Source organism: Scyliorhinus canicula, chromosome 6 (assembly GCF_902713615.1).
Source record: "Scyliorhinus canicula chromosome 6, sScyCan1.1, whole genome shotgun sequence".
Lineage (NCBI taxonomy): Eukaryota > Metazoa > Chordata > Chondrichthyes > Carcharhiniformes > Scyliorhinidae > Scyliorhinus > Scyliorhinus canicula.
This window is the reverse complement of record NC_052151.1, coordinates 4,849,511-4,870,605: the sequence shown is the minus strand read 5'-3', so window position 1 is coordinate 4,870,605 and position 21,095 is coordinate 4,849,511. Positions and strand designations below refer to the sequence as shown.

At 48.9% G+C, this 21,095-nt stretch overlaps 1 protein-coding gene across 1 annotated transcript in view; it reads left to right on the top strand.

Moving 5' to 3' along the window:
* The window catches only part of cnih3 (cornichon family AMPA receptor auxiliary protein 3), an 83,735-nt gene that overhangs the window by 5,067 nt on the left and 57,573 nt on the right, over positions 1-21,095 (top strand). The window lies entirely within an intron of this gene.

The window sequence follows — 21,095 nt, the reverse complement described above, 5'->3', positions numbered from 1 at the left end:
ATTTTAGATCTAGAATAATTCCACAGGATACATTTTATATATTTAGAATAATTATACTGTATATATTTTCAATCCAGAATAATTACAGAGGGCACATTTAATATATAGAATAATTCCACAGTGTACATTTTAGATTTAGAATAATTCTACAGTATACATTTTCAATCCAGAATAATTCCAGAGGATACATTTAATATATCCAGTAATTCATGATATTTATACATTCATTTTCTATAAAGTGTACGAATATATTTCTGGAGTGCCATCATTTTTTGACTTAGAAATCTGTTGTTTGTGAGAAATGCAATGCTAAGAATTCCAGTGTTTGGTTGGTTTACCTGTCACATTGTATAATGTTGAGGTCTGGGATTAAGAAGCATTCAGTGACATTAATCCTGTGCTGCTTCATATCACACTCTCCTGAAACAAAAGATCAGACCATCTCCTTCCACCCTGTCCCATTTATGAGAAGTTGTCCAATGCATTTAATGTGTGAGGAAATCAGATCACAGAGTGAAAGCAGGTTTAAAATCCTTCACGCCTACTCTCAATGTGACGCTGACCTGTGCTTTATCTGGGGGGGAATGAGGATGGAGAAACTCTCAAATGACAGAGAGTGTAGCACAGGACATTTCTCTTGATTGACAAGATGCTACCCTCCAAGATCAGGCATGTCAGTGCAGCTTGAGGTGTAATGGAAAGCTTTTCTGTCCTAACATGTGAATCATACATTACTGTCTTCTATCCATCCCACCACATGACAGACCTGCCTGTGGTATGCAGCCGGGAGTCCTCAACATTGACTCCAGTCCCCATGAGATTTCATGTCATTGGGTCAAACTCGGGGAAAGAAACCTCCTACTGATAACCATCTTCCACACCGTGCCCCTCACACTCCCCCCTCAGCTGATGAATCAGTACTCCTCCATGTTGGAGGAAGCACTGAGGGTGGCAGGGACGCAGAATGTACTCTGGGTGGGGACTGTAATGTCCATCACTAAGAGTGGCTCGGTCGTACCTATAATGAACAAGCTGGCTGAGTCCTGATACACATATCTGCCAGACTGAGCACGCAGCATGTGGTACAGGAACCAATAAGAAGGAAAAACCTACAAGACTTTGTCCTGACCAATCCATCTGTCCATGATAGTATCGGTAGCAGTGACCACAGCACAGTCCTTGTGACGACAAAGTCCCATCTTCACATTGAGGATACCCTCTATCGTGTTGTATGGCACTACCATCATGTTAAATGGAGTAGATTCAGAACAAATCTAGCAACTCAAAACTGAGCATTCATGAGGTGCTGTGGACCATCAGCAGCAACATAATTATATACAACCACAATCTGTAACCTCACGACTTTTATAATAATAATCGTTATTGTCATAAGTAGGCTGACATTAACACTGCAATGAAGTTACTGTGAAAATCCCCTAGTCGCCACATTCCGGCGCTTGTTCGGGTCACAGAGGGAGAATTCAGAATGTCCAATTCACCTAACAGCACGTCTTTCAGAATTTGTGGGAGGAAACCGGAGCACCCGGAGGAAATGCACACAGACACAGGGAGAACGTGCAAACTCCACACAGACCCAAGCCGGGAATCGAACCTGGGACCCTGGCGTGGTGAAGCAACAGCGCTAACCACTGTGCTACCAGGCCTGATAATCTGCATCCCAAAGTACTTAAGGAGGTGGCTCTAGAAATAGTGGATGTCTTCCAGGATTCTATAGACTCTGGAACAGTTCCTGCAGATTGGAGGGTGGCTAACGTAACTCCACTATTTAAATAGGGAGACAGAGAGAAAACAGGGAATTATAGACCAGTAAGTCTGGCATCGGCAGTGGGGAACATTCTAGAATCCATTATCAAAGATTTTATAGCAGAGCACTTGGAAACCAGTGGCAGGATGGACAGAGACAGCATGGATTTATGAAGGGAAATCATGCTTGACAAATACAATCATAGCAAGGTCGAATGATATGGGTCTATTCAAGAAGACCTTTCATTTAACCAACCATGTTCTGTCATTCAATAAGAATGGGTTGGCACTGTGGCACAGTGGTTAGCACTGCTGCCTCACAACACCAGGGACCTGGGCTCGATTCTGGCCTTGGGTGACTTCATTTCTGGGTTGTGGGCGTCGCTGGTTAGGCCAGCATTTATTGCCCAGCCCTAGTTGCCCTTCAGAAGGTGATGGTGAGCTGCCTTCTTGAACTACTGCAGTCCTCGAGGTGTAGGTACACCCACTGTGCTGTTAGGGAGGGTATTTCAGGACTGTCTTTGCAGAGTCTGCACATTCTTCCCGTGTCTGCGTGGGTTTCCTCCGGGTACTTCAGTTTCCTCCCACAGTCCAAAGATGTTCAAGTTAGGTGGATTGACCATGCTAAATGCAGCATGGGTTTCATAACATTATTTAACATAGGTTAAAGTCCCAAGGTGAGAGGGTCCAAGAGGGGACGGTGCAGTGCTGGATCTAACTCTGAGGAATGAAGCCGGACAGTTGGCTGATGTGTTGGTGGGGGAGCATTTTAGTGATAGTGACCACAACATGGTACAATTTAAGCTTGTTATGGACAAAGAAATAGACAAGTTGTAAAAAAAGGTTTTGGATTGGAGGAGAGTCGATTTTAGTAAAATAAGCAGGATCTGGCCAAGGTAGACTGGAAAGAGTTACTTGTGGGGAAATCTATAAAAGGGCAGTGGGGGGCATTGAAAAAGGAAATGAGGCCCAACATGTTCCCTCCAGGGTAATAGGAAGGAGTTGACAAACCCAGGGAACCATGGATGACCAGAGACATTCAGGATACGATGAGAAGGAAAAGAGAGGCTTTTAGTAAGTACAAGGGGAGCAAATCAATGGATGCATTAGTGGAGTACAAAAAGTACAGGTTGGAGCTTAAGAAAGCAATTAGCAGAACAGAAAATAACAATAATAATCTTATAATAATCTTTATTGTCACAAGTAGGTTTACATTACAAAGAAGTTACTGTGAAAAGCCCCTAGTTACCACATTCCAGCACCTGTTCAGGTACATAGAGGGAGAATTCAGAATGTCCAAATTCTCAATTTGGAGCACCCGGAGGAAGCCCACGTAGACACGGGAAGAACGTGCAGACTCCGCAGAGAGTGACCCAGCCGGTAAACAAACCTGGGACCCTTGCGCTGTGAAGTCACAGTGCTAACCACTGTGCCACCGTGCTGACCTAGGGAATATGAGAGAGCTCTGATTGGTAAAAGTAGGGAAAATCACAAGATATTTCTTTTTTTAATCAATTTAGATGACCCAATTCACTTATTTTTCAATTAAGGGGCAATTTAGTGTGGCCAATCCACCTACCCTGCACACCTTTGTGGGTTGTGGGGGTGATACCCACACAGACACGGGGAGAATGTGCAAACTCCACACGGACAGTGACCCAAGCCGAGAATCGAACCTGGGACCCTTGTGCTGTGAAGCAACATTGCTAACCACTGTGCTACCGTGCAAGGGAAGATGCTAAAGCCCTGGAGAGAGGTGCAGAGGTAATTTACTACAGTAGAATGATACCAGGAATGAGGAATTTTAGATGCAAGGAAAGATTGGGGAAATTGGGCTTTTTCTCCTTGGTGCAGAGAGGATTAAAGAGGCGACTTTATTGAGGTGTTCAAAATCCTGAACAACTTTGACAGGGTAAAGGAAGATATTCTGTTTCCATTGGTTGTTAAGTCAGTGACTAGGGATCGCAATTTCAAGATAGTCAGCAAGAGAGCTCGGAGTGAGGTGAGAAAGTTCTTTACCAGAGTTGTTTGGATTAGGAATGTGCTGTTTGGGAGAGTGGTGGAGGTGAATTCCATCGGACGTCCAAAAGAGATCTGGATATATATTGGGGGCAGCACGGTAGCACAGTGGTTGTCACTGTGGCTTCACAGCGGCAGGGTCCCAGGTTCGATTCCCGGCTGGGTCACTGTCTGTGTGGAGTCTGCATGTTCTCCCCATGTCTGCGTGGATTTCCTCCGGATGCTCCGGTTTATCCCCCAAGCCCCGGAAAATGTGTTGTTAGGTGAAATGGACATTCTGAATTCTCCCTCTGTGACCCGAACAGGGGCCGGAATGTGGCGACGAGGGGATTTTCACAGTAACTTCATTGCAGTGTTAATGTAAGCCTACTTGTGACAATGAAGATTATTATTATTATTTGATGTGATTGAATTTAGGGGGCTCCGGAGTTAGGGCTTGGGAATGGGACTAGCTAGGCTGCTCTTTTGGGAGCCGGTGCAGACACAATTGTCCAAATGGCGTCCTTCTGTGCTGTAAATAATAAAATCAAAATATCAACATTTCCTCGGCTAGGGGTTCAATAGCTATTGCAAACAATAGGGGATAATCTGCAACCCTGCCTAGACACTCGCTGAAAATCATGATCAGATTTATTTTTTTATTCTAATTTTTAATAAAAGTATTTTTATTAAGGTTTTGGAGAATTTTTCGTAATAAAACAGTAGTAACAATAATTTTTTTTTATAAATGTTTTTATTCAGTTTTCGTATTTTATATTGAACAAATTACAAATTGTTAGGAGAGAGAAAAAAAAACAAACAAAAACAAACACGCAAAAATTAACACACATATTTACAGGTAAGCATCTTCGTAGTAGTAACTGCGCCCCCCCCCCCCCCCCCCCCTCAACATGTTTATTTAGCTTGGTTTTGGGCCTTAGCTAGCCATCGAACCCCCGTAACGAACCTGTAGCCCCCCCCCCCCCTCCCGCTACCTTCCCCCGACTATTCTTCCTCTTGTACATTGGCCACAAATAGGTCCCGGAACAGTTGCATGAATGGCTCCCACGTTCTGTGGAAGCCGTCGTCCGACCCTCGGATGGCAAATTTGATTTTCTCCATTTGGAGAGATTCCGAGAGGTCGGACAGCCAGTCCGCAGCTCTGGGCGGTGCTGCTGACCGCCAGCCAAACAGGATTCTACGGCGGGCGATCAGGGAGGCAAAGGCAAGGGCATCCGCCCTCCTCCCCAGGAATAGATCTGGCTGTTCTGAAACCCCGAAGACCGCCACTATCGGGCATGGCTCCACCCTCACTCCCACCACTTTGGACATTACCTCGAAGAAGGCTGTCCAGTACTCCACGAGTCTGGGGCAGGACCAGAACATGTGGGCGTGGTTGGCCGGGCCTCTTTGGCACCGCTCACATCTGTCTTCCACCTCCGGGAAGAACCTACTCATACGGGTTCTTGTTAAGTGGGCTCTATGTACCACTTTTAGTTGCGTCAGGCTGAGCCTTGCGCACGTGGAGGTGGAGTTGACCCTATGCAGTGCTTCGCTCCAGAGTCCCCACCCGATCTCCATCCCCAGGTCGTCCTCCCATTTCCTCCTTGTTGCGTCCAGTACGGTGTCGTCCCTATCTACCAGTCGGTCATACATGTCACTACAGTTCCCTTTCTCTAGGATACTTGCGTCCAGTAGGTCTTCCAGTAGTGTCTGTCGTGGCGGTTGTGGGTACGTCCTTGTCTCCTTTCGTAGGAAGTTTTTGAGCTGCAGGTACCGTAGCTCGTTCCCCCCAGCTAGCTGAAATTTCTCTGTCAGTTCGTCCAGTGTTGCGATCCTGTCGTCCGTGTACAGGTCCCTGACTGTCAGTGTCCCCCCGTCCTGCCTCCACCTTTTGAAGGTGGCGTCGGTCAGTGCTGGTTTGAACCTATGGTTGTTGCAGATGGGAGCCCTGTTCGACATTTTGGTCAGGCCAAGTTGCTGCCGCAGTTGGTTCCAGGATTGGAGGGTGGCTGTCACCACTGGGCTGCTGGAGTGTTTTTTGGGTGGGGATGGGAGTGCTGCCGTGGCGAGGGCCCGGAGGGAGGTTCCCATGCAGGAGGCCTCCTCCGCACGCACCCACTCAGCTTCTGGCTCCTGGATCCATCCCCTTACTCGCTCGGCTGTTGCTGCCCAGTGGTAGAGTTGTAGATTCGGGAGGGCTAACCCTCCCCTGGTTTTTGTTTTTTGTAAGACCTTCTTTGGGATCCTAGCATTTTTACCCCCCCATACGAACGCCATGATGAGTTAGTAGTAACAATAATAACAAAACAAACTAGAGTGAACATTAACATAGTGCAAAAAGAGAATATACAATAACAATTAAATAGACATTACCCCACGCGACCCAGTCTTCCCACAGCATCCCAATGAAGCACTCACTCCCCCCTCCCCCCCCCCCCCACGGATTGCTGCTGCTGCTGACATTTTAATTTTCCCGACAAAGTTGATGAACGGCTGCCACCTCCGAGAGACCCCTAGCGTAGACCCTCTTAAGGCAAACTTTATTTTCTCGAGGCTGAGAAACCCAGCCATGTTGGTAACCCAAGTATCGAAACTCGGGGGCTTCGAGTCCCTCCACATTAATAAAATCTGTCTCCGGGCTACTAGGGAGGCAAAGGCCAAGACGTCGGCCTCTTTCGCCCCCTGAACGCCCAGGCCTTCCGACACGCCAAAGATCGCTATCGCTGGACTCGGCACCACCCGTGTGTTAAGCACCTTGGACATTGCCCTCGCGAACCCTTGCCAGAACTCTCTAAGCTCCGGGCATGCACAAAACATGTGGACATAGTTTGCAGGGCTGCCTTTGCACTTCATACAACTGTCTTCTACCCCAAAAAACTGGCTCATTCTCGCTGCCGTCATGTGTGCCCAGTGAACCACCTTAAATTGAATTAGACTGAGCCTGGCACATGATTAGGAGGAATTAACCCTGCCCAGGACCTCTGCCCACAGACCCGCTTCCAACTCCTCACCTAGCTCCTCCTCCCACTTGCCCTTGAGCTCCTCCACCGGGGTTTCCTCCACCTCCTGTAGTTCCTGGTAGATATCAGACACCTTCCCCTCCCCCACCCAGGTGCCAGAGACCACCCTGTCCTGTATCCTCAATGGCGGCAGCGTCGGAAAGGGCACTACCTGTTTTTTCAGGAAGACTCATGATCCGATTTATAACTGTTCGGAAGAACTTCTGGCAGAGGATTTTTATCAAGTACTTCACAAACTCCCTTCCCAGCCCAAAGTTCGACAGCGTGTAAAATAAATAATGTCACTCCACCTAGCCCAAAGCTTTATCTGCATCTAATGAGATCACTAAGCCGTCTATTGCCGGACAAGATCTAGATGTACATTTTTTATTTTGGAAATGATTTTTCTTAAATTTTTAACATTTCATACAAAAGAATATAAAAGGCGTGCCCAAAACACACATTTTGCTGACGCACTGTCAGAGGGTCAGTACTGAGGGAGTGCTGCACTGTCAGAGGGTCAGTACTGAGGGAGCGCCGCACTGTCAGAGGGTCAGTACTGAGGGAGTGCTGCACGGTCAGAGGGTCAGTACTGAGGGAGTGCTGCACTGTCAGAGGGTCAGTACTGAGGGAGTGCTGCACTGTCAGAGAGTCAGTACTGAGGGAGTGCTGCACTGTCAGAGGGTCAGTACTGAGGGAGTGCCGCACTGTCAGAGGGTCCGTACTGAGGGAGTGCTGCACTGTCAGAGGGTCAGTACTGAGGGAGTGCTGCACTGTCAGAGGGTCAGTACTGAGGGAGTGCTGCACTGTCAGAGGGTCAGTACTGAGGGAGTGGCGCACTGTCAGAGAGTCAGTACTGAGGGAGTGCAGCACTGTCAGAGGGTCAGTACTGAGGGAGTGCTGCACTGTCAGAGAGTCAGTACTGAGGGAGTGCTGCACTGTCAGAGCGTCAGTACTGAGGGAGTGCTGCACTGTCAGAGGGTCAGTATTGAGGGAGTGCTGCACTGTCAGAGGGTCAGTGCTGAGGGAGTGCCGCACTGTCAGAGGGTCAGTACTGAGGGAGTGCCGCACTGTCAGAAGGTCAGTGCTGAGGGAGTGCTGCCCTGTCAGAGGGTCAGTACTGAGGGAGTGCTGCACTGTCAGAGGGTCAGTACTGAGGGAGTGCTGCACTGTCAGAGGGTCAGTACTGAGGGAGTGCCGCACTGTCAGAGGGTCAGTACTGAGGGAGTGCCGCACTGTCAGAGGGTCAGTACTGAGGGAGTGCCGCACTGTCAGAGGGTCAGTGCTGAGGGAGTGCCGCACTGTCAGAGGGTCAGTACTGAGGGAGTGCCGCACTGTCACAGGGTCAGTACTGAGGGAGTGCCGCACTGTCAGAGGGTCAGTACTGAGGGAGTGCCGCACTGTCACAGGGTCAGTACTGAGGGAGTGCTGCACGGTCAGAGGGTCATTACTGAGGGAGTGCCGCACTGTCAGAGGGTCCGTACTGAGGAGTGCTGCACTGTGAGAGGGTCAGTACTGAGGGAGTGCTGCACTGTCAGAGAGTCAGTACTGAGGGAGTGCCGCACTGTCAGAGGGTCAGTACTGAGGGAGTGCTGCACTGTCAGAGGGTCAGTGCTGAGGGAGTGCTGCACTGTCAGAGGGTCAGTACTGAGGGAGAGCTGCACTGTCAGAGGGTCAGTACCGAGGGAGTGCCGCACTGTCAGAGGGTCAGTACTGAGGGAGTGCCGCACTGTCAGAGGGTCAGTACTGAGGGAGTGCTGCACTGTCAGAGGGTCAGTACTGTGGGAGAGCTGCACTGTCAGAGGGTCAGTACTGAGGGAGTGCTGCACTGTCAGAGGGTCAGTACTGAGGGAGTGCTGCACTGTCAGAGGGTCAGTACTGAGGGAGTGCCGCACTGTCAGAGGGTCAGTACTGAGGGAGTGCCGCACTGTCAGAGGGTCAGTACTGAGGGAGTGCCGCACTGTCAGAGGGTCAGTACTGAGGGAGTGCTGCACTGTCAGAGGGTCAGTACTGAGGGAGTGCTGCACTGTTAGAGGGTCAGTACTGAGGGTGCCGCACTGTCAGAGGGTCAGTACTGAGGGAGTGCTGCACTGTCAGAGGGTCAGTACTGAGGGAGCGCCGCACTGTCGGAGGGTCAGTACTGAGGGAGTGCTGCACTGTCAGAGGGTCAGTACTGAGGGAGTGCTGCACTGTCAGAGGTTCAGTACTGAGGGAGTGCTGCACTGTCAGAGGGTCAGTACTGAGGGAGTGCTGCACTTCAGCTGTTCAACATGCCTGCTATCTCCCCATTATCACTGACCACGTGTCCATTTTCAGCTTTCAATGGGCCTACATTGGCGTTGACCACCCACTTTCCCTTTGTCTAACTCTAACATTTCATATTCTTGATCTTTTTGCCCTGTGCAAATTTCCTTTTATAATCCCTTTTGCTAGCTCCTGTAAGTTGCTTTGTGATTCTTTGCTGGTTTGATATCTATCCCATTCATCTGGATCTGTGCTGTGTTTTGCGTTTTTCTAAGCCCTTTATTTCAGTTTAATGTTGTCCCTCGCCTGTTTAGTTGTCCATGGCTGTTTGTTTTGTGAAGTGGAGCCTTTTCCCCTCGGTATATACTCGCTCTGTATCTCGTTAAATGTTTCTTTAAATATTCTCCACTGATCTTCAGTTGTTTGCTGCATTAACAGACCTTCCCAGTTTACCGTGGAGAGTCTCTGTCTTATCCCGTTAAAGTCAGCCTTACCCAAGTTTAAAATTCTAGTGTCTGAAAAGTGCTTTTCACTTTCAAACGTTCCACTAAATTTTACTATTTCATAAATGTTACAGTTAGGCTGTTAATTAAATTGGCTTATTGCTCATAACTAAATCTAATATTGCCTGTCCCCTTGTTGCACCTGGAACATATTGCTGCAGGAAACTATCCTGGACACAGTCCTGAAATTCACTACTTTTCATAGAATCAGAGAATCCCTACAGTGCAGAAGGAGGCCATTCAGCCCATCGAGTCTACACCTAACCATGTCACACCCTATCCCTGTAATGCCACAACCTAACCTTCATATCCCTGGACACTAAGGGACAATGTGGCTTGGCCAATCCACCTACCCCATACGTCTTTGGACTGTGGGAGGAAACCAGAGCACCCGGAGGAAACCCACGCAGACACGGGGAGAAAGTGCAACTCCACACAGTGACTGTTACTGGGGGAAACACTGCATCATTGGAGTAACAGTATTGAGGGAGAGCTTCCATGACAGAGGGGCTTTACTGGGGGAAACGCTGCATCATTGGAGTGACAGTATTGAGGGAGAGCTTCCGTGACAGAGGGGCTTTACTGGGGGGAACGCTGCATCATTGGAGGGACAGTATTGAGGGAGAGCTTCCGTGACAGAGTGACTGTTACTGGGGGAAACGCTGCATCATTGGAGGGACAGTATTGAGGGAGAGCTTCCGTGACAGAGGGGCTTTACTGGGGGAAACGCTGCATCATTGGAGGGACAGTATTGAGGGAGAGCTTCCGTGACAGAGGGGCTTTACTGGGGGAAACGCTGCATCATTGGGGTGACAGTATTGAGGGAGAGCTTCCGTGACAGAGGGGCTTTACTAGGGGAAACGCTGCATCATTGGAGTGTCAGTATTGAGGGAGAGCTTCCGTGACAGAGGGGCTTTACTGGGGGATTCTACAGCGTGTGATTAGGGAAGCGAAAGCGAGGGCGTTTGCTCCCTTCCCCATGTGTAACTCTGGCTGCTCCGATACCCAGAAGATTGCCACTATTGGGCATGGCTTCACCCTCACCCCCACAACCTTGGACATTGCCTTGGAGCAGGCTGTCCAGAACCCAACAAGTTTGGGACAAACCCAAAATATGTGGGTGTGGTTGGCCGGGCCTCTCTGGCACCGTTCACATTTATCCTCCACATCCGGGAAGAACCTGCTCATTCGGGTTCTGGTCAGGTGTGCTCTGTGCACCACTTTGAGCTGGATTAGGCTGAGCCTTACGCAGGAGGAGATGGAGCTCACCCTGCTCAGTGCTTCGCTCCAGAATCCCCACCCCATCTCTGTCCCCAGTTCGTCCTCCCATTTTTATCTGGTCTCGTCCAGTGGAGTCAGGGCTCTGTCCAGCAGCTGTCCGTATATTTTCCCACATAGCCCCCCTTCTCATTGCTTGTGCCTGTCAGGTCCTCTCGTAGTGTGGTTTCTGGGGCCCCGGGGTACCCCACTGTCTCTTTGCGGAGGAAGTGTTTTATTTGGAGGTGTCTCATTTCCTGTCCTTTTGCTAGCTTTCCCTTCCTCGCCGTCTAGTGCCGCCAGTCTGTGCCCTTACGCAGGAGGAGGTGGAGCTCACCCTGCTCAGTGCTTCGCTCCAGAATCCCCACCCCATCTCTGTCCCCAGTTCGTCCTCCCATTTTTATCTGGTCTTGTCCAGTGGAGTCAGGGCTCTGTCCAGCAGCTGTCCGTATATTTTCCCACATAGCCCCCCTTCTCATTGATTGTGCCTGTCAGGTCCTCTCGTAGTGTGGTTTCTGGGGCCCCGGGGTACCCCACTGTCTCTTTGCGGAGGAAGTGTTTTATTTGGAGGTGTCTCATTTCCTGTCCTTTTGCTAGCTTTCCCTTCCTCGCCGTCTAGTGCCGCCAGTCTGTGCCCTACATAGAAGTCCCCGACCGTCACTGTCCCCGTCCCGCCTCCATCTTTTGAAGGTGGTTTCCAGCATGGCTGGGGGGAGTCTGTGATTGCTGCATATGGGAGCCATGGGGGACATTTTGGTTATCCCGAAGTGTTGTCTCAGCTGGGTCCACGTTCTCAGTGTGGCCGCTACCACTGTGCTCATTGTGTAGTTAGTTGAGGAGGACGGGAGTGCTACCGTGGCCAGGGCCCGGAGGGTTGTTCCTTTACAGGATGCCTCCTCCATTTGTACCCAATCTGTGTCAGGTTCTTGTACCCATCCCCTCACTCTTTCTGCCATTGCTGCCCAGTGGTAGTATTGTAGGTTTGGTAAGGCCAAGCCCCCTTTGATTTTCCTTCTTTGCTGTGTCGGTTTGGGAATTCTCGGGTTCTTACCCCCCCCCTTGGGGATGAAGATCGGGTGGATCTAAACAGGAAGAGGAATCTTGGCAGTACGTACGCTTTGATTGTCTGCACTCTTCCCGCAAGGGAGAGTGGGAGTGAGCTCCAGCGTTGAACATCTTTTCTTACTTCATCTACCAGGCTGGTCAGGTTCCACTTGTGGATCTGTGTCCAGTGTCCGGCTATCTGGATCCCCAGGTAACGGAATTTGTTCTGGCCTGTTTTGAACGGGAGCCCCTCCAGCTCTGTCCCTCCCCCATTTGGGTTCACTGGCATTGTCTCGCTTTTGCCCAGGTTAAGTTTGTAGCCTGCGAATGTTCCAACCTCTTTCAGTATTTGCAGTATTGCCTTCAGTCCCTCCTGTGTAACTCAACTTGTCTGAATTGCCTTGAAGTCTCATAACATCCTCCTCACCACTCACATTCTCACCAGGTTTGGAGTCAGCAGCAAAGTTGGAAATATCACGTTTGTTCCTTGATCCAAATCATTGATACAGACTATTAATAGCTGGGGCCCAAGCACCGATCCCTGCGGTACCCCACTAGTCACCGCCTGCCACTCAAATAAAACATTTTTCCTACTCTTTGTTTTTAATTAATAATAATCTTTATTGTCCCAAGTAGTCTTACATTAACACTGCAGTGAAGTTACTGTGAAAAGCCCCTAGTCGCCACATTCCGGCGCCTGTTCGGGTCACAGAGGGAGAATTCAGAATGTCCAAATTCAGCACGTCTTTCGGGACCTGCGGGAGGAAACCGGAGCATCCGGAGGCAGGATTCAGGAACCGTGGATGACCAGGGAAATTGTAAGTCTAGTCAAAAAGAAAAAAGATGCATATGTGAGGTATAGGCAGCTAAAAACAGATAAAGCACTTGAGGAATACAAGGAAAGTAGAAAAGAGCTCAAACAGGGAGTTAGGAAGGCAAAAAGGGGTCATGAAATGTCCTTCGCAGACAGGAGAATCCCAAGGCATGTTATACGTATATTAGGAACAAGAGGGTAGCTGGAGAAAGTGTTGGTCCACTCAAGGACAAAGGAGGGAAATTATGTGCAGAACTAGAGGAAGTAGGTGAATTCCTCAATTAGTATTTTGCACCGGTATTCACAAAGGAAAGGGACACGGTGACTGGTGGTGTCCCAGAGAGATGTGTAAACACTTTAGAACAAGTTGTTATTACGAGGGAGGAAGTGTTAGGTGTATTTAAAAAGCATTAATTTAGACAAATCCCCAGGACCAGATGGCATCTATCCCAGATTAATGAGGGAGACGAGAGATGAAATTGTTGGGCCTCTGACAGAAATCTTTGTGTCCTCATTGGCCACAGGTGAGATCCCAGAGGATTGGAGGGTAGCCAATGTTGTCCCATTATTTAAGAAGAGTTGTAAGGATAATCCAGGTAATTATAGGCCAGTGAGCTTGATATCAGTGATAGTGAAATTGTTAGAAAAGATTCTCAGAGATAGGGGCCGGGATTCTCCGAGTCCGCGCCGGGTCACGCTGGAAATTCCCGGCACGCCGCTCTGACGCCAGGACGCGATTCTCTGCGGTCGACCGGCTGAGTTCTGGCCGAGTTCCGCCGGCATGGTTCCAACCTCGTACCACCCGGCAGGAGCTCGGACCCGCAGCCATGGTGGCCGTTCTGGTGGGGGGGGGGGGGATAAGACTCTGGGGGGGCCTGCATGATGGGCAGGCCTGCGATTGGGGGCTATCGATAGGCGGGCGTGTGCAATCTGGAGGGGGCCTACCTCCTTCCGCGTAGGCCCGCTGTGGTTTGAAATAGGGTGGGGAATCTGGAGTGAAGCACTACATGGGGTTAACTCCACCTCCACATGCGTAAGGCTAAGCTAATGCAGCTAAAAGTGGTACACTGAGCCCACGTAACCAGAACCCGAAGGAGCACTTTCTTCCCGGAGGGGGAGAACAAATACGAACGGTGTCAAGGAGGTACGGCCAACCATGCCCACATGTTATGGTCTTGTCCCAGACTTGTTGAGTTTTGGACATGTCAATGGTGGTGGAGATGAAGGTTGAGCTTTGCCCAAGAGTTGCAGTCTTCGCAGTATCAGAACAGCCAGATCTCTTGGGTAGGAGGGCTGACTCCCTTGCCTTTGCCTCTCTAATAATCTGTCGGAGAATTCTGCTCGGCTGGCGATCACCACCACCCAAAACTGCAGACTGTCTGACCTATCGGAATTTGTCCAGATGGAGAAAATTAAATTTGCCATCTGAGGGTTGGAAGAATGCTTCCACAAAATGTGGGAACCATTCATTTGGTTTTTCTGAGACCTGTTTGTAGCCATCAACTATGAAGCCATAAAAAAAAAAATCAATGGTGGCATCCTGGGAGCTCTCCTCCAGGCTGTTCTTTTGGGAGGCATGGGGGGCACACTGGGTGGGCCAGCACCACCAGCTGGAAATCCTGTGGGAGAAAGGACAGGTAGTCAGTGAGAGGAAAGGATCACCTTGCTGGATGAATAATTCACGTGTAACAGGTCATCTGGGTGGGGGCCCATTGACCCTCACCTCTGTGGCGTAGGTCAGGCTATGATCAATCTGTCCTTGGCCATCCCCGCGACCTCCAAGGCTTGTTCCTCATAGGGGGTGAGGACAATGAGGTCCGGCAACCTGCCGCCCGTCTGGGCCCTTTCCCGCTGATTGTGTGCCAAATTCTCCTGCGGGGACACGGGGGGAACAGTACTGCTGGGCATGGGTGGGCTGTGCTAGTGGATGCCAGGGTGGGCACGGCATTGTGCTGACAAAGGGTCATCTGGACTCGGAACCTTAGCTCTTTTCTCTCCCGGCAGGTGCTACCAGACCTGCTGAAATTTTCCAGCATTTTCTCTTTGGCTTCAGATTCCAGCATCCGCAGTAATTTGCTTTTATCCAGTAGAATTACCTCACCAGGTCGTACTTATCAAAGTCCTACTTCTCTTGCCCTGGCTCCCGGTTCCATTCGATGAACTGGTCTCCAATCAGCTTTCTTCCCATAGCACCTCCTTCCACTCTTCACTGAACTCCCTTACACACCAAACTTCAATGTAAGCACTCCAACGCAGCGCAAAGCAGCACTTCAGTGCAGAGCAGTGCTGCATTGTCAGAGGTGTTTCATCGTCTGAATGAGACATTAAATGGAGATTCTTGCGTACCCACTCAAATGGATGTAAAGGATTATGTGGGTGAGGTTGTGTGTGGTGCTTGCTGGTATCTTCTTTGTCCCTTTTCTGGAAGCTCTGAATTCTCACGGGAGGTAGTCCATTTCAGACAGAACTTCTCTCAAGTCGGCCTTCTGCATGGAATCCCAACGTTTTTTTTATTATTCGTTCAGGGGATCTGGGTGTCGCCGGCTGAGTGAGCAGTTATTGTCCATCCCTAATGGCCCTTGGACTGAGTGGTTGGCTAGGTCATTTCAGAGGACATTTAACAGTCAACCATATTGCTGAGGATCTGGAGTCTCATGTAGGCCAGACTGGGGAAGGATGGCAGATTTCCTTCCCTAAAGGGCATTGGTGAACCAGATGGGTTTTTACAACAATCGGCAATGGTTTCATGGTCATCATTAGACTTTTAGCAAGTTCAAATGTCACCATCGACTGTGGTGGGATTCGAACCGGGTTCCCAGAGCATTATTCTGAATCTCTGGATTACTAGTCCAGTGACAATATTACTTCACCACTGCCTCCCCGGTGACAGCAGATCTCACAGCACAGAAGGAGAAGCCATTCGGGCACTGCCCTGCACCAGTGTCAGCTCTGATCCCACTCTTGGCTCTTTTCCTTTGCATTTTCCCTTTAATTCCCATCTTCAACAGCAATTTGTGAAATGTGATTGAATGTCTGCAGGTGCTGAAAGGCATCTCGGAGACGGACATCGTTGAAGAGTGCTTTTGCACCTGCAATAAATTCAGGATGAGGGATGGGAGATAATCGGTGAAATTGGACAGAGAGAGTCATAATAATAATAACAAGTAGGCTTACATCAACACTGCAATGAAGTTACTGTGACAATCTCAGTAAAGTGGTGGCGTCTGCTTCACAATAATTTCAGTTTGAATATTTCAGCACCGAGCTGCTTATTTGTGACTAAAACACGCAGACAACAGGTGTAAATCCACAGGACATCGTCAGATAATTATCGACAATGAGTGAAGCCAAAATAAAGTGGAGCTATGGTGTGAATGGAAATATCATGGTCACATTTCTGAGAGAATAAATAACCCAGAGAATGAGAGTACAAAACCTAGCAGGGTAGTTAGAGTTTGAATGACATTTAAAAAAAATCTTCAAATAATAAGCTGGCATCAGCAGGGTTGATGGTGAAGCTATCAGTTGTCATCAAAAACTCATTTATGTGGATTTGTATATTTAATCACACAAATACTTGTCTGAGTGCGTCTCTCTGGGTGTGTGTGTCTGTTGTGCGAATATCTCCTTCTTGGAGCCATTCGGTTTCTAATCAGATCTCCATGAAATTCTCATATTGATTTTTTTCTCATTAAATGCAAGTTAGGTCAGGTCAGGGTTCAGATTCCACTATGATGGTTGGCGAAATTTAAATTCAATTAATAAATTTGAAATTGAAAGCTAGCCTCAGTAATGGCAACCAGGAAGCTATTGTCGATTGTTGTCAAAACCCATCTGGTTCATTAATGTCCTTTATTGAAGGAAACCTTCCTATCTGGCCTGGCCTGTATATGACTCCCACAGCTACGCAGTTGACTGTTAACTGCCCTTTTAAATGGGGGCCACTCAGTTCAAGGACAATTCGGGATGGGCAATACATTCTGACTTTCCCAGGGAATCTCACTTCCCATGAAATAATGCAGAAAAATATTTAATGTTTGTATCTGTGTATATATCTGTCTGCATGTATCTTTCTCAGTTTATATATCTGTGTGTACACCTATTAAAGTGTTTTTCTGAGTGTCGGTACCTGTGTATGCACATCTATCTGAATATGTTTTATATTTAATTTATGGATGTGGGTGTTGCTGGCTAGGCCAGCAGTAAATGCCCATCATTAATTGCCCTTGAGAACAGTAAGACGTCTTACAACACCAGGCTAAAGTCCAACAGGTTTATTTGGAATCACTAGCTTTCGGAGCACAGCTCCTTCCTCAGGTGAGTGAAGAGGTGGGTTCCACAAACGCAGCGTATATATAGACAAAGTCAATGATGCAAGATGATACTTTGAATGTGAGTCTTTGCAGGTAATTGAGTCATTAGAGGTCCAGACGGTGTGACTGGAGAGAGCGATAATTACAGGTTAAAGAGGTGTGAATTGTCTCAAGCCAGGACAGTTGATAGGATTTTGCAAATCCAGGCCAGATGGTGGGGGATGAATGTAATGCGACATGAATCCAAGATCCCGGTTGAGGCCGCACTCATGCGTGCGGAACTTGGCTATCAGTTTTTTGCCCGGCAATTCTGTATTGTTGTGCGTCCTGAAGGCCGCCTTGGAGAACGCTTACCCGAAGATAAGAGGCTAAATGCCCTTGACTGCTGAAGTGTTCCCCGATTGGAAGGGAACATTCCTGCCTGGCGATTGTCGCGCGATGTCCGTTCATTCGTTGTCGTAGCATCTGCATGGTCTCGCCAATGTACCACGCTTCGGGACATCCTTTCCTGCAGTGTAAGAGGTAGGCAACATTAGCTGAGTCGCACAAGTATGTACTGCGTACCTGGTAGGTGGCGTTCTCACATGCAGTGGTGGTATCCATGTCAACGATCTGGCACATCTTTTTTTTTATAAATGTTTTTTATTGAGTTTTCATATTTTATATATGACAAATTACAAGTTATTAGAGAGAGAGAAAAAAACAAAACAAAAAAAAACAAAGGAAAACACAAAAATTTTTTTTACATGAATATTTACAGGTAAGCATCTTCATAACAATAATTGTGGCCGCCCCCTTTAGCCAGCATACATATTTTACATTCCCCAATATGGCCGAGGCACATGTTTATAGGCATTTATTTATAGTTTGGTTTTGGGCCTTGGCTTGCCATCAAACCCCCATACCGAGCCCGTAGCCCCCCCCCCCCCCTCCCCCCGGCTACCTTCCCCCGATTCCCGCCCATTTTCCCCTGGTTCTTGGCCACCCGACTATTCTTCCTCATGTACGTTGGCCACAAACAGGTCCCGGAACAGTTGCATGAATGGCTCCCACGTTCTGTGGAAGCCGTCGTCCGACCCTCGGATGGCGAATTTGATTTTCTCCATTTGGAGAGATTCCGAGAGGTCGGACAGCCAGTCTGCAGCTCTGGGCGGTGCTGTTGACCACCAGCCAAACAGGATTCTACGGCGGGCAATCAGGGAGGCAAAGGCGTCCGCCCTCCTCCCCAGGAATAGATCTGGCTGGTCTGAAACCCCGAAGACCGCCACTATCGGGCATGGCTCCACCCTCACCCCCACCACTTTGGACATAGCCTCGAAGAAGGCTGTCCAGTACTCCACAAGTCTGGGGCAAGACCAGAACATGTGGGCGTGGTTGGCCGGGCCTCTCTGGCACCGCTCACATTTGTCCTCCACCTCCGGGAAGAACCTACTCATACGGTTTCTCGTTAAGTGGGCTCTATGTACCACTTTTAGTTGCGTCAGGCTGAGCCTTGCGCATGTGGAGGTGGAGTTGACCCTATGCAGTGCTTCGCTCCAGAGTCCCCACCCTATCTCCATCCCCAGGTCGTCCTCCCATTTCCTTCTTGTTGCGTCCAGTACGGTGTCGTCCCTGTCTACCAGTCGGTCATACATGTCACTACAGTTCCCTTTCTCTAGGATACTTGCGTCCAGTAGGTCTTCCAATAGTGTCTGTCGTGGCGGTTGTGGGTACGTCCTTGTCTCCTTTCGTAGGAAGTTTTTGAGCTGCAGGTACCGTAGCTCGTTCCCCCCAGCTAGCTGAAATTTCTCTGTCAGTTCGTCCAGTGTTGCGATCTTGTCGTCCGTGTATAGGTCCCTGACTGTCAGTGTCCCCCCGTCCTGCCTCCACCTTTTGAAGGTGGCGTCGGTCAGTGCTGGTTTGAACCTATGGTTGTTGCAGATGGGAGCCTTGTCCGACATTTTGTACAGGCCAAATTGCTGCCGCAGTTGGTTCCAGGATTGGAGGGTGGCTGTCACCACTGGGCTGGTGGAGTGTTTTTTGGGTGGGGATGGGAGTGCTGCCGTGGTGAGGGCCCGGAGGGAGGTTCCCATGCAGGAGGCCTCCTCCGCACGCACCCACTTGGCTTCTGGCTCCTGGATCCATCCCCTTACTCGCTCGGCTGTTGCCGCCCAGTGGTAGAATTGTAATCTGGCACATCTTGCAGAGATTGCCATGACAGGGTTGTGTGGTGTGTGTGGTCGCTGTTCTCCTGCAGGCTGGCTAGTTTGCTGTAAACAATGGTCTGTTTGAGGTTACGCGGTTATTTGAAGGCAAGTAGTGGGGGTGTGGGGGTGGCCTTGGCAAGATGTTTGTCTTCATCGATGATGTGTTGAAGGCTCCTAAGAAGATGTTGTAGTTTCTCCGCTCAGGGACGACGAATGGTACTCTATCGGTTTTGTGTCCTGTGTTTGTCTTCTGAGGCAGTCGGTAAGGTTTTTCCCTGTGAAACTGTTGATCGATGAGTTGAGCGCCATATCCCGTTCATACAAGGGCATCTTTCAGCGTCTGTAGATGTCTGTTACACTCCTCCTCATCTGAGCAGATCCTGTATACGGAGGGCTTGTCCATAGGAGATGGCTTCTTTAATGTGTTTAGTGTGGAAGCTGGAGAAGTGGAGCATCGTGAGATTATCGTTGGGCTTGCGGTAAAGCAAAGTGCTGAGGTGACCTGTATTGATGGAGATTTGTGTGTTCAAGAACACAACCAATTCTGGAGAGTAGCCAAGGTAGTATGGGAAGGTATTTAATTGAGGGAGGGGAAATTATATTGCTATTAGACAGGAGCTGAGGAGCATAAATTCGGAACAGGCAAATGCACAACAGGTAATGTGGAGGTTGTTTAAGGAGCACTTGCTGCGAGTGTTGGATAGTTTTGTCCCACTGAGACAAGGAAGGAATGGTCAAGTGAAGGAGCCTTTGAAGACAAGAGAAGTGGAGCTTCTAGTCAAGGGGAAGAAGGAAGTTTACATAAGGTTGGGGAAGCAAGGATCTGACTCGGCTCTAGAGGATTACAAGGTAGCCAGGAAGGAACTCAAAAATGGACTGAGGAGAGCTAGAAGGGGGCATGAGAAAGCCCTGGTGGGAAGAATTAGAGAAAACCCTAAGGTGTTTTTCTTGATCAGAATCAGAGTTGGGCCAATCAGGGATAGTGGAGGGAACTTGTGCTTAGAGTCTGAGGAGATGGGGAGGCCCTAAATGAATATTTTACTTCAGTATTAACTGGAGAGAGGGACCTTGTTGCTGATGAGAACAGTGTGAACCAGGTTAATAGACTCGAACAGGTTGATATTAAGAAGGAGGATATGCTGGAATTTTTGAAAAGCATCAGGATAGATAAGTCCCCTGGGCCAGACGGGATATTCCCAAAGTTACTACGGGAAGCGAGGGAGGAGATTGTTGCGCGTTGGCGATGATCTTTGTGTCCTCACTCTCCATTGGAGTAGTACCGGATGATTGGAGGGAGGTGAATGTTGTTCCCCCTGTTCAAGAAAGGGAATAAGGAAATCCGGGGAATTACAGACCAGTCAGTCTTACGTCTGTGGTGAGCTGGAAAGGATCCTGAGAGATAGGATTTATGATTATTTAGAAAAACATAGTTTGATTAAAGATAGTCAGCATGGCTTTGTGAGGGGCAGGTCATGCCTTACAAGCCTCATTGAATTATTTGAGGATGTGACGAGACACATTGATGAAGGTCGGGCAGTAGATGTGATGTATATGGATTTCAGTAAGACATTTGATAAGGTTCCCCATAGGAGGCTCATTCAGAAAGTTAGGGGGCATGGGATACAGGGTAATTTGTCTGTCTGGATACAGAAATGGCTGGCATGGTAGCATAGTGGTTAGTACCATTGCTTCACAGCGCCAGGGTCCCAGGTTTGATTCCCGCCTTGAGTCACTGTCAATCTGGAGTCTGCACATTCTCCCCGTGTCTGCGTGGGTTTCCTCCGGGTGCTCCAGTTTCCTCCCACAAGTCCCGAAAGACGTGCTGTTCGGTAATTTGGACATTCTGAATCCTGAACAGGCGGCAGAATGTGGCGACTAGGGACTTGTCACAGTAACTTCATTGCAGTGTTAATGTAAGCATACTTGTGACAATAAAGATTATAATTATATCTATTGGTCAGAGTCATCAC